General features: G+C 41.3%; 1 long non-coding RNA gene across 1 annotated transcript in view; it reads right to left on the reverse strand.

Annotated features, from left to right (window-relative positions):
* Positions 1 to 260: 260 nt before the first annotated feature.
* The window catches only part of LOC125168617 (uncharacterized), a 58,936-nt gene continuing 45,684 nt past the window's right edge, over positions 261 to 13,512 (reverse strand). The window contains exons 4-5 of the long non-coding RNA XR_007153223.1: positions 2,134 to 2,557; positions 261 to 1,755 (exon numbers count right to left, since the gene is read on the reverse strand). This is a non-coding gene — a long non-coding RNA (uncharacterized LOC125168617). The remainder of the gene's footprint in view (positions 1,756 to 2,133; positions 2,558 to 13,512) is intronic.

Below are 13,512 nucleotides of genomic sequence, written 5' to 3' on the forward strand. Positions count from 1 at the left end.
CATTTAATCCTCAATATTTCTAAAAGCTAGATACTATCATATCAGTTCTACAGATGAGGAAACTGAGACCTAAGGTAGAATTTCTTAGTCTTTCTAGGAAAACAATCTTCTAATCTGAAAATGAAAATTTTACTATTTACCAATATTTATACTAATTGCTTCATTTTATTTCCTTATTGTATTGGCTAAAACTTACAAAACAATACTGAATAAAAGAAGAAATAATAGGCATTTTTTCTTCTTCCTGATTTTAATAGAACTGATATAAACAGAAATTACAAGTAAACCCAAATGTACACTAGAAATATGATAAAGAATTATTTACAAATAATGATATAATAGTAATAACATTATAATTACTATTATGGAACAAAAAAAATAAAGGGCTTTATATGTACAAATATCTCCCATCCTTAAAGAAACTCTTGCTCAATCCCACACCCTGTTAGGATTTCTTCCTCTGTAAGTAACAGAGTGCCCGCCCCACAGCAGTTTAAACTACAAGAAGTCCAAAAGAAAGTGATCTCAGGGCAATTTAGCAGCTCAGCAAGGTCATCAAGAAGGCAAGACCTTTCTGTCATTTCTGTCCAACTGTCCGTGACACGTTTGACTTTCCTCATCATGTCTGTAACTTCCGGAGCATGAGATGGTAGCAAACGTCCACAGTTGGTAAGAGGGTTTAATTCAGGACTACCTGTTCCATTTTGTTAGAGGCGAGGAAGTTGTCACATTGAGTGTCAGGGATGAACTAGGCCTCACGGGAGCTTCTGCAGTAACAAGGATGCTATTGTGGGCTTTTCTGGGTCACTGCCCTTGGACACTAGTTACAGTCTCTGACATTCAGAGGCTAGGTCCAGATGGGAAAGAAGGTGTTTCTATTATGATGAAGAGTGAAAGGGAAGGAAATCCTGCCATTTGCCACAACATAGAGGAACCTGGAGGGCATTATGCTAAGTGAAATAAGCCAGACACAAAGGCAGATACTGTATGGTCTCACTTACGTGTAGAATCTGAAAGAGTTGGACTCACAGAACCAGGCAGTAGAACAGCGGTTGCCGCGGGCTTGGGAGATAGGGGGAAATGTTGGCTAAAGAGAACAAACTATAAAAAAGTTATAAGAAGTTATAAGAAGAATATATTGGGGGGACCTAAGGTACAGCAGGGTGACTACAGTAAATAAAACTATACTGTATGCTTGAAATCTGCCGAGAGTAGATCTTAAGTGTTCTCGCCACTGAAAAATGTATACATATATGAAGTCATCACATTGTACACCTTCAAAAAAATCACACTGTACAACCTGAACTTATACAACTTCCGTTTGCCATTTCCACCTCAATAAAGCTAGCCAAAAACATTTTTTTTTTTCATTAAAAGAGCACAGTGGAGATGCCCAGAAAAAGGCTGAGGCTCTAAGGGGACTCCCCAGAGGAAAGGTTGAAGGAAATGACCTAGACAAAGTGACAGCGAGTGACGCGAGCGGAGGCAGTGCTGCTGGGCAGTGATCATGGAGGCGGGCGAGGGTGACCAAAGGGAAAGGCAGTGACACTGGACTCGGGAGTTACGGCACCTGAGTGAGGCGCAGTCCAGCTGCCACAAAATCACCTTCACGGCGCGGGGGAGGGCGATGACTTGTCCGTTCGTCCACTGATGGCCCAACTGTTTACCGCAAGCCAACTATGCCCGGCAGCGATCCACGTGAAGACTAACCACCGGTCAACAGGACGGGTTTCCTTCTTTCCGTGAGCTTCCCTCCTGCCAGAGCCGAGGAGATAAGCAACAAGCGAAATAGGGCGCGTTTTTATAAAACTTCAGAGGAAGACAGGCGGTATGAAGACAACTCAAGCCCGGGGAAAGGCCGGAGAGTGGCTGTGGGCGGGGGGGGGGGGGGGGGGGGGGGGGCGTGCCCGTAGCAATTTAGGTGGACTCCTCAGGGCAGGGCTCTCGTTAGAGCAGGGACTTCAAATCAGTGACCCAGAGAGGCTGTGTGGGTTGGAGGAATGAGGAGAGGCCACCCAGGCCAGAGCCCAGTCAGTGATGGGGGAAAGGGGGCACGAGGTGGCGCGGGAAGCCAGGCAGCCCGGAGTCCCTGGGGCCTTCAGCTTGGTCTCATCTTCTCCAAAGACCTCCTACCTGAGATACCCTGCCATTCTTCACGGTGGGGTGAGTACTCCTCTTCCCAAAGCAGGGCTGTTTCCCTTCGCGGGGCTCTCTTGCCCACCTGCAAGGTACTTTGTCTAGTGCATGGTTGTTTGCAGACAGTTGAGAAGTCAACAGAGCTAAAAATAACAGTCTGGGCTGGAGCACGGTGATTAATCTGCTAAATTCTGCAGAGAGCCAGGAGCAGCAGGGAGACAGGCGGAACAGGCCGCAAGCACCCTGGGCAGTCTCTTTCCGGAGAAATCATCACAAAACTTCTGGTCCTGATCTATTGATTATTCGCTCACCAGTGAGAAATGCACTTCTTGATGTAAAGAAAAACAGCTCTTGGAAGGTTTGCTCCTTCTGAAGATGGCGAAGAGCACCAGCTCTTGTAATAGCATCTTCCTCTGTGACGCTGATTAAAAGAGAGAGAGAGAAGAAAAACAATGATATTTACCTAATTATGAGAGCAATATTTATGGTTGGGGAATTACACATGCAGAAAAGTATGAGGAAAAATCACCCAAGTATCACCACCTAGAGAGAACTATTATTAAGGTTTCTAATTTTATATAACTGTACAGTTAATATATATTTGGATATACCTGAGATCATTTGGGAGCTACAGTTTTGTATCCTAATTTTAAATTTGGCATTACTTAGCAATCGCTTTCCCACTGACAGTATCTTTTATAATTTCCCAAACTGGGCTCCAGGCTCCAGCCATACCAAGGGAAATAAGGCAGAGAGAGAGAGAGAGAGAGAGAGAGAGGGGTTGGGGTGGGCAAAAGCCAAAAATATGTCCCATGTGGTTGTTTTCTGAGGTAACACCATGGTGTTAAGCCTTGGCAGTTTCCTGGCTTTCCTCCCCAGTTCGTAAGAGGATGTCATACAAAGAGAACAGGAGAGACTCAGAGACCCAGGGACTGGTTTTTAGAGCAGATGATTTTATTGGGCGTATAGTGGTCAGACTTCTGGCAATGCCTGGTAGATGCATTGCTGAGGACCATGCGCAGACACACGCACACAAATGGCATGTAAACAAAATTTTGACCACCTGTATCGTGGCACACGTCCTGACTTTTGCCCTGCTAAGCGGGCCTTTCTAACCAGGGAAGCTGGCTGATTTTTAGTCTTAAGACGTAAGGAGAGCTGTCTTCAGTGAAGATACTATCGGAGATGAACTGTTGTCTGCCTGACTCGGAACCACAACTCCAACTGCCTCCTCATTTTTGGCCCACGTGAGCTCCTTAATGGTATTTGTAACGAGTTCGGCCTATGGAACATTTTAATCAGCTTTTGCATTCTTACAATTTTGGTGTCTTTGCTGTAGTTTTCATTGCTACTGTTGGCCAGGCTAAAGCAGGAGCCGAGCATAAACCCAACTCACTTCTTGACCGGCCCTGTCACAGCATGTATGTAACTTTATTGTCCTTTCTTACTTATCAGAGTGCAGAGGGTCACGTGATGAACCATTGTCACTTGAGGAACAGGCACTGTTAGCTGCCTGTCCAATAGTCATTTCCTCCTTTTGCAGCCTTGACCACGGTAAGAAAGAGCTAAAAAAGCACTGAAAAGGTAGGAATAAAAAGGCTGAATAAATATAAACTGTGACTGGTCTAAGCCAATCATGGGAATCTTAAACCTCTTTGCCAGATAATCACTTTTCAGCCTGCCTTGCTGTTTGACATGGCCGTGTGATCCAGCTCCCATGATGGGCAGAGGAAAAAAATCTGGAAAATATTTCCTTCCTGATGAATAGGATCCTTTGCCCCCCTTTTCTCATCTTTGAATGTAGTAGGAAGACCTCATGCCTAGAGCTGAGGGAGGCAGCCTAGCCATCTGGTGACGGTGAGGTGACAGCAGGAGGGTGAAAAGCTACCGTGCTCAGGACGCCTATGCTGAAGGGCGCAAAGGAACTGGATCCTTGATGACATTTTTGAGTGAGCAGTCAACTCTGGAATTGCCCACTTGGGGAATCTTTCTCAAGAAACAAGAAAATTCCTTCCAGTTTAAGGCACTCTTTCTTGCAGGTGAACCTATCCTAATTGATACATGCCAATGGCGGCCAGTGCATGAGAGGCTCAACTTTTCTGAAAGGCGGTGTTGATATTGTAGTAGCTGCGAAACTACAAACTAACAAATCCAATGTCAGGAACTGACCAGGTGGGTGAATAGGATGCATTTTTCTTTCAACTGGTGGAAGCTGATCTTTCCAGAAGATGGACAGATTAAGATGAAGGAGTGGGCAAAAAGGAATCATCCAGAATCTATATTCCACAATCCTTGAGTACAGTTAAGGTGGCATACTTTTTAGCTGTGTTTTCTGTTGAGCCTAAAAACATATGTTTTTGACAACATTTAACAGAGGGAAGTTAACCTATATGGTCTAAGAACAGGGAGTCAGACTCACAAATGGAGACCTCTCAAAGAGCTTGGGACAGGCGCTAAGGAACAACATGGGGTTTAACTTGAGCATGCGTTCATCCCAGAGCAGATGGCACAAAATAATGTGTATTCAGGATCAAAGGAAATTAGAAATATCTCTTAATTTCAGCTCTCTTACAACCATACATTTTAGTTTCTATCAATTTTTAGTGAGTGGTTATTCATTTTGCAAATTTGTTCACTGACAGTTTTAAATGGCCATCTTCCACACAGCATCAAAAATACTGTTGGATCTATACAAAAACTGAATTATGGAATCTCTTCAGGAATATGGTGTTAAGGAAAGTTCCTGAACTTTGAAGTCAGACCAACAAGAATTCAACTTTTCTGCTATTAACTAGCTGTGACCTTGGACATATTACTTTACTTCTTGAGCCTCATTTCTTAAATGAGGATAATAATATGCATCACAAACGTCTATTGGGTGATTGAAGCAAAGAATTTAAAGTACAGGGGCACATGGGTGGCTCAGTCCTTTAGGCAGCCAACTATTGACTTCAGTTCAGGTCATGACCTCACAGTTGGTGAGAGGGAGCGTCACATGGGGCTCTGTGCTGGCACCAGGGAGACTGCTTGGGATTCTGTCTCTCTGAAAATAAATAAACTAAAAAAAAAAAGTAAAGTACAGAACATGCAGATGATAAGTAATAGCTTCTCTGTCAATTAGGGTCTAACAGGAAATAGATGGAATATGCAAATTAGGATGTTTTAACATTTTTTTTTTCTTCCTTACAAATGGAGTTATTTCCAAAGGAGGGAAGTACCGAGGGGAACCACATCTAGGAAAAATTTCCAGGTTAAACAAACAGAGCTGCTGTCCAAATTTAATTTACAAGGCTGTTTATCACCTCATCGTTGTCTTATTGAAAACCAGGAAACAATCCAGATGTCTGAGTATGGTGAATTGATTACATCCATACAGCTGAGTATCATAAAACTACTAAAAATAACATTGTAAAAGTAAACATCTTGACACCAAATATATTAGTAATATAGTGCTAAGTGAAACAATAGTTTTTAAGATATTATAGAATCTATTTTGTGAAAATTACATTTCTATTATATTTCTAATCTAAATTTATATCTAGATATAATTATTTAAAGCCAGACCCTTAAGATTCTTTGGGGATCTTTTTTTTTTTAATTTTTTTTTTCAACGTTTTTTATTTATTTTTGGGACAGAGAGAGACAGAGCATGAACGGGGGAAGGGCAGAGAGAGAGGGAGACACAGAATCAGAAACAGGCTCCAGGCTCTGAGCCATCAGCCCAGAGCCCGACGCGGGGCTCGAACTCACGGACCGCGAGATCGTGACCTGGCTGAAGTCGGACGCTTAACCGACTGCGCCACCCAGGCGCCCCTCTTTGGGGATCTTTTATAAACTTCCAGCCTTTTTTCAGTCCTGAAAGTGGTAGAGAGTTGATTTCACATTTTTTAGGGGAGGGGGGGGTAGTCATCCTTGATTCACAATACTTGGTCAGTATTGTGTTTGGTAATAGGCCCTCTCAAGTGTGTTTGAACCAGAGCTGTCTCTGAGTCTCTGTAACTTCTTTGGGGTGGGGCTCAGGGTCAACATGGAAAAAATGTTGTCGTTTGCCTAGTGGATTTAGAAAGCACTCCCTTGCCAAGTGTTGCTTTTTTTTTTTTTTTGTTAATTACGTGCAGGGTATCTGGAGCTAGGAAACCAATCTTCCCTTTAGAAAAGAGACTCTAAAAAGTCATTGGACTGACCATGGTTTAGCTCCACGTGGGCCAGATGACTGATGTCCATGTGTGGAATTACTTAGAATAACCCAAAAAGTACAGCTGGGGGACTATTGTGATCTGTTTTCATTGTCTGGCTGGAGCCATACCTCTGAGGGTGGAGGGATGAACTTTCCTCTACAGCAAGGGAAGTGAACTGAAGTGGTTACAGTGTGACAGGTAGTAATGATATTAATAGGAAACATACATGTCCAAAAGTGTTGTAAGGATTCTACTTGAATCACCCCTTTAAATCCTCAAAATACCCTGTGGAGAAGATACTATTATCAGTGTAATTTTACAGAAGGAACCCATACATAGAGAGGTTAAGTACCTTGCCCACAGTTAAAGAGCCAGAAAGTAACAGAGATGGAATTCGAACCTCAGTTTGGGTGCAGAACTGGGTTCTGACATTATGATCTGTTGCCTCTGTGAAGTGTGTGTAATGTCCTTGAGTGAAGCGGGCAGGACATAAGCAAATGGGAGAAGGGGGAAGTGGGCAAACTGGAGATTAATGTCCTGCCTGAAGAGACAGCTACCAGTCAGCAACTGCTGTTGTAGAGGAATGTGGGCTCAGTGTTTCCAGATGATGTGAGTTTTCAAGAGAAAACGGAAATCTGGATTTTTAAGTAAAATTCCTAATTTCAGTTTTTAAATTTTTCTATTTTTTTAAAGTTTAATTTTTTTTTGCAAGAGAGCGGGGAGGGGCAGAGAGGGAGGAAGAGAGAAAATCCCAAGCAGCCTATGCGCTGTCAGCACAGAGCTCGACGCGGAGCTGGATCTCACAAACCGTGAGTTCATGACCTGGGCCAAAATCAAGAGTCAGATGCTTAACTGACTGAGCCACCCAGGCACTCCAAGTAAAATTCCTAATTTTATTTTTATTATTTTTATTTTTTTTCAACGTTTATTTATTTTTGAGACAGAGAGAGACAGAGCATGAATGGGGGAGGGGCAGAGAGAGAGGGAGACACAGAATCAGAAGCAGGCTCCAGGCTCTGAGCCATCAGCCCAGAGCCCCACGCGGGGCTCGAACTCATGGACCGCGAGATCGTGACCTGAGCTGAAGTCGGACGCTTAACCGACTGAGCCACGCAGGCGCCCCTATTTTTATTTTTTTTTAATGTTTTTATTTATTTTTGAGAGAGAGAGAGACAGCATGAGCAGGGGAGGGGCAGAGAGAGGGAGACACAGGATCCAAAGCAGGCCCCAGGCTCCGCGCTGTCAGCGCAGAGCCCGATGCAGGGCTCAAACTCATAAACCACGAGATTGTGACCTGAGCCGAAGTCAGACGCTCAACCAACTGAGCCACCCAGGCGCCCCTAAGTAAAATTCCTAATTTTAAAGTACACTGCTGGCCAAAACACACACATATGTAACACACATTCATACTACAATGGACTAGTAATTTCTGAACCCTGCATTAAAGAGGATGGACATTTCCATGTTCAATCAACTCCAAAAAAGAAGATAGCCGAGTTGATGGACCTTAGATGGGAGGGAGGAAAAAAACTCCACCATTTATTATGTTGTCATGTTAAGTAAGTTAATTTATGTCTCTGTTTTCTCATCTATAAGTTGGTGCGGAAAACAGTATTATCTCATAGGGTTTAGGTGGGGGTTAACTCGGATAACCAACTTTTTAGAGTACCAACCTGGGACACAGCCAGGCCAGACTAAAATATATGCAATATATAATGTATATTATAAGTGCATAGAGTAAATGTATTACATACAATATATAATTATGATTAACATAAATATGCTTTATTAGTTTAACAAAAAATTTAGAAGATAGGTGTTTATTTGAAATTATACATCATTCTGTATTATTTACTTTTTTAGTTTACTTTTAAATAATTTTTATTTTTTTTAATTTTTTTTAATGTTTATTTTTGAGAAACAGAGTGAGAGTGGAGGAGGGGTAGAGAGGGAGGGAGACACAAAATTGGAAGCAGGCTCCAGGCTCTGAGCTGTCAGCACAGAGCCCGATGTGGGGCTCAACCCCATGAACCATGAGATCATGACCTGAGCTGAAGTCGGACGCTTAACCGACTGAGCCACCCAAGGGCCCCCATACTTTCAAATACTTTTAAACAATAGCCTGTTGGGGCACCTGAGTGGCCCAGTCAATTGAGCATCTGACTTCAGCCCAGGTAATGATCTCATGGTTTGTGGGTTTGAGCCCCACATCGGGCTCTGTCCTGACAGCTCACAGCCTGGGGCTTGCTTCAGATTCTGTCTCCCTCTCTCTCTGCCCCTCTCCCACTCATACTCTATCTCTCTCTCTGAAAAATAAACATTAAAATTTTTTTAAAAATAAACAATTACATAGTGCTACTATTATTAACATAATTATGTTAATTAGAACAATAAGAAGCTGTCCCAGAACCATTTGTTCAAAAGACTCTCTTTCCCCCACTGAACGGTCTTGGCACCCTTGTTGAAAATCAGTTGCCCATAGACGCATTGGTTTATTGTGTATGTTAAGACACCTAAGACTTTTTTTTTAAAGAAGCATGTAAATCAATTGGACTAATTAGACAGGTATTACCTATTTAACTTTTTAATTATTTAATTAAAATAATAATGAACTTTATCTTTCTGTCCCGTATTTTACTGTTTTCCTTTCCCAATAATACTTCTCTGAACTCCTTACAACCTTTAGAACCTGCTTCTCTTTTTTAACGTAATGGTAAAATTGAGCGGTAAAACATAAAATTCACTTTGACTTGCAGTTTTGCTCTTCTCAGGCCTGCGTGACTCAGAATCTAGGTATGGGTCCAATGTGATGACATCAAGCTAAATGTCATCTTTTTTTTTTACTTTTTTTTTCAACGTTTATTTATTTTTGGGACAGAGAGAGACAGAGCATGAATGGGGGAGGGGCAGAGAGAGAAGGAGACACAGAATCAGAAACAGGCTCCAGGCTCTGAGCCATCAGCCCAGAGCCTGACGCGGGGCTCGAACTCACAGACCGCGAGATCGTGACCTGGCTGAAGTCGGACGCTTAACCGACTACGCCACCCAGGCGCCCCAAGCTAAATGTCATCTTTTTTTTATTTAAAAAAAAATTTTTTTTTCCAACGTTTATTTATTTTTGGGACAGAGAGAGACAGCACATGAACGGGGGAGGGGCAGAGAGAGAGGGAGACACAGAATCGGAAACAGGCTCCAGGCTCTGAGCCATCAGCCCAGAGCCTGATGTGGGGCTCGAACTCACGGACCGCGAGATCATGACCTGGCGGAAGTCGGACGCTTAACCGACTGCGCCACCCAGGCGCCCCACTAAATGTCATCTTAATGAAAGCATGTGAACATGGAATACTGAGGATTTTACTTCCAACCAGCAGATTTTCAGACTCGTAGAAATTAGTTTCCAGTGCTCCAGAAATGTCTATCCACATGTTTCCATAGGGCTGTTTTGACAGATTAGTTCTTTGTCAATTAATTAGGTCCTTTGCATCTATGGATTCATCATATAGGCGATCCAGGTCTTAAAAATATTCTAAGGGGTGCCTAGGTGGCTCAGTTGGTTGAGCAACCAACTCTTGATTTCAGCTCAGGTCATGATCCCAGGGTCATGGGATCAAGCCCCGCATCGGATTCTGCAATGAGCATGTAGCCTGCTTATGATTCTCTCTCCCTTTGCCCCTCTCCCCCACTTGCATTCTTTCTCTCTAAAATAAATAAATAAATAAATAAATAAATAAATAAATAAATAAATAAATAAATATTCTGAAACACATTAAATGCTATCGTAATTTTAACCTCTCTCAGGAAAAATAGTTTAAAATCTGTTTCTTTAATGTTTTTATTTATTTTTGAGACAGAGAGAGACAAAGCATGAGCAGGGGAGGGGCAGAGAGAGAGAGAGAGACACAGAATTTGAAGCAGGCTCCAGGCTCTGAGCTGTCAGCACGGAGCCTGATGCGGGGCTTGAACTCACAGACTGTGAGATCATGAGCTGAGCCAAAGTCGGACACTCAACCAACTGAGCCACCCAGACACCCCTCAGGAAAAATCATTTTAAAGCACTGATGTAACTTAACTTGTGAAACTGAATTTGGAGTCCACATAAGTTACCATGTAGTAAAGAAATTCAGAAGTCCTGTTTAACTCGGTGTCTTTTTCTGGTAGCATTTTTTTCTTTTGAATTGTGGAGCAGTCTTATTTCCAAAACATGGATCATTTTTCACAGTATCAGTTTTTGTCACAACTAACAAACATCAAACTCTGGTGGCAATCAGTTTATTCACTTTTAGGCCTCGTAGGGCCTCTTCAGAGATCATCAAACAATTTTAGAGAGCAGCATATACATTTCTGTTTTATCGGAATCCTTGTTTTCTTCAACGTATTTCCAAATTAGAGAAGGATATTCTTCTCATCCCACACTTTGAAGATTTGATTTTATGGTAGGCCAACATTTTAACATCTTTTATATGGAAGGCAACAATGATAGCTGTCTTATAGGCACATGCATAATGAGGCTATCTCCTGTTCTGTAAAATAAAAAAATCTCATTAAGTGCCTTTGTACATTTTGAGAGCTGAAAAAAGACTAAAATTTTTCATGATGAAAGCCTCAATTTCACAGGTAAACAAGCCACCTCTTGTTAGCAGTGTTAGATACCAAATGTACAGTCTACTTAGAAACTATGGTATATTCATTTTCTTTGGTAAGATATTTATGGACTGAATGGAACTCGGCAAAACTTAACTTTGCACTGTCTGGTGAATGTGTAGCTAGACGAACAAGTCTAGTTTGTATTTGGATAAGATACCAATAATCTTTTGTCTTATTTTTGTGTGTGTGTGCTTCCATTAAAATCTTGGTAGAAATCAAGAAGATGAGTTGAAACTCCAGTTTTGAAATCAAAGTACACGAGAGCTGAAGGGGACATTTTTTTACATTTCAATGATTCGAAGCATCATCTACTATTCCCTAGAAGCAGGATCTTGATGAGAACTGAAGAATTGACTCCACGCTGTAAGGCGTCAGCACGTCTGTCATGAAACTTTGCCCTTTTGTTTGCCCATCGGACTTTCTAGCTGCAACTTTTGAATCAAGAAACGTTCACTCAATTTCATGGAGCAGTCAAGGGAACTATAATGATAATGTATTTGTTTTTTCCCATGGGGCACCCAAGGCAATTCAGCAGCTATACTTTTCAAGTTAGCATTTGTGTCTTTTGTGGGAGGGACAATAAAGTTTTTATTGATTTAGAAGTACTTGCCTACCTCATCCCAGATTTGTGAGATCATTTCTCTATGTGCTTTCACTCTCCATCTCCACCATGCCCAATCCCACAGACTGTGCAGTATGTTGTTCTGGTTTTGTATCTCCCTAACCCAGTTGTATGTACGTCTTTCCATTTATTATTTAAGTAACACATTTTGCTTTATTTTTTAGTGAAGTTTGGGACATGCTGGCTTTGGCACTATAATCATACTCATTATCTGAACTCTTAGAAAACATGGTCACAATATTCACAATGTGAAACAACAAACTAGTGCTACCTTCATAAAAAGCAAAACAGTCCGGAGGCAATTGAGCGCAAACTGCTAACAGTCATGGTTACAATGCACTTGAGATGCACACTTCAGCTGCATCACTGGGAGTGACCAAAATGGGTGATCCATTACTGTGGAGTGCAAGTCATGGTTGCCCACGTCGGTGGACAACGGGAAATCAACAGTGGCTACAAAAGATGGGTAGTCTATGCTATATCTCTTTGACACTAAAAAGCAATGTTGCTTTCAGCCTCTATTCTTTGGGCCACTCTATGAAGTTTGTACTTTTCCTTCAACCTTCTGTACTCATCACTGAAAATCAGGCCTTTTTTCTCAGGGAGAGGGTCTACTAAGACCAGGACTTACAATACTAAAATTGAACTCCTGACAGCAAACCGAGAGGGTTGGTCACTCTAGCCAATTACATAAGATACTACACATAAAGCACTTAGCACGATGCCAAGGACAGAAGTGTTCATTAGGGCCTCAAGGAAGTTGAATCTGGAGTTAGGGCACAGAGATGCTCCGAGGTTTCCCAATGATGGGAACGAACTGGTCCTGCTATATGGAGGCAAGGAAGGAGACTGGGAAAGAGGTGCCCAATAAGGACTCTGAGAAGGGTCTAGGTTGGTAGCTTTATTTTATTTGTTGTTTATGATTCTCCATCAAGCTGCATATAAAGCTTTAGCTAGGTTTTTTTATGAGGCCCATCGGCAAGGGAGACAGCAGTGGGGCGGCTAGATGCCAGAGAAAGACCACGCTGGAGCTGTTCCTTAACAAATGAAACTTAGAAAAACCTGGGGTACACTATGAGTGTATTAAGTCCTTGCACGGTAGAACCGCCAAAAAAAATTCAGGACACCCTGTGAAATATGAATTTCAGACAAACAGCACTTTTTAAATATAAGTACTTCTCAAATATTATATGGGAAATAAACTAAGCAATTATTCATTTCATTTGAAATTAAAACTTAACTGGGGATACTGTATTTTTACTTGCTAAATCGGATAACTCTATTGCATTGGGCAAGTGGGACTTTATGAAATGTAACTGATTTTTTTATCACAATATGGGAAAGCCCAGAGATAGAGTGATCAATTGACAGACAACTGAAAAGTTAGAAACTAAAGGTTAAAAATGGTTATAACTGAATAGCAGTATTATAGTGATTTTAATGTACTTTTCCTAAATTCTACTTTTTCTAAATATTTTTATATTAATGTATAATTCAAATAGTATAGTGCTTGTGTTGGGGAGATCTAGAGAAGCACCTAAAGGATGCATTACTCAGAACTAGCTAGCCGTTGTAATATACAATCCCCAACTTCAGTAGCGAAACCCAATGAAAACTCCTTCCTCACATAAAAGTCAAAATGGGTGTTTTATTTATTTATTTATTTATTTATTTATTTATTTATTTATTTATTTAATGGACTCATGGATATTAATTTTATACTTTGAGCTACAATCTTATAGTACATTATTTACTAAGCTGCTCAAATATTTCAGCTTTGGCCATTGGTAGTTCTTTCCGTTGACTCCTGGTGCCCCTTTGACATACCTATCAATGTGAATTTACATTTTTTTATTACTTAAATGTTTATTTTTATTATTTTTTATTTTTAAATATAATTAATTGTCAAGTTGGCTAACATACAGTGTGTAA

The sequence above is a fragment of the Prionailurus viverrinus genome, chromosome B3, assembly GCF_022837055.1.
Source record: "Prionailurus viverrinus isolate Anna chromosome B3, UM_Priviv_1.0, whole genome shotgun sequence".
Classification (NCBI taxonomy): Eukaryota; Metazoa; Chordata; class Mammalia; order Carnivora; family Felidae; genus Prionailurus; species Prionailurus viverrinus.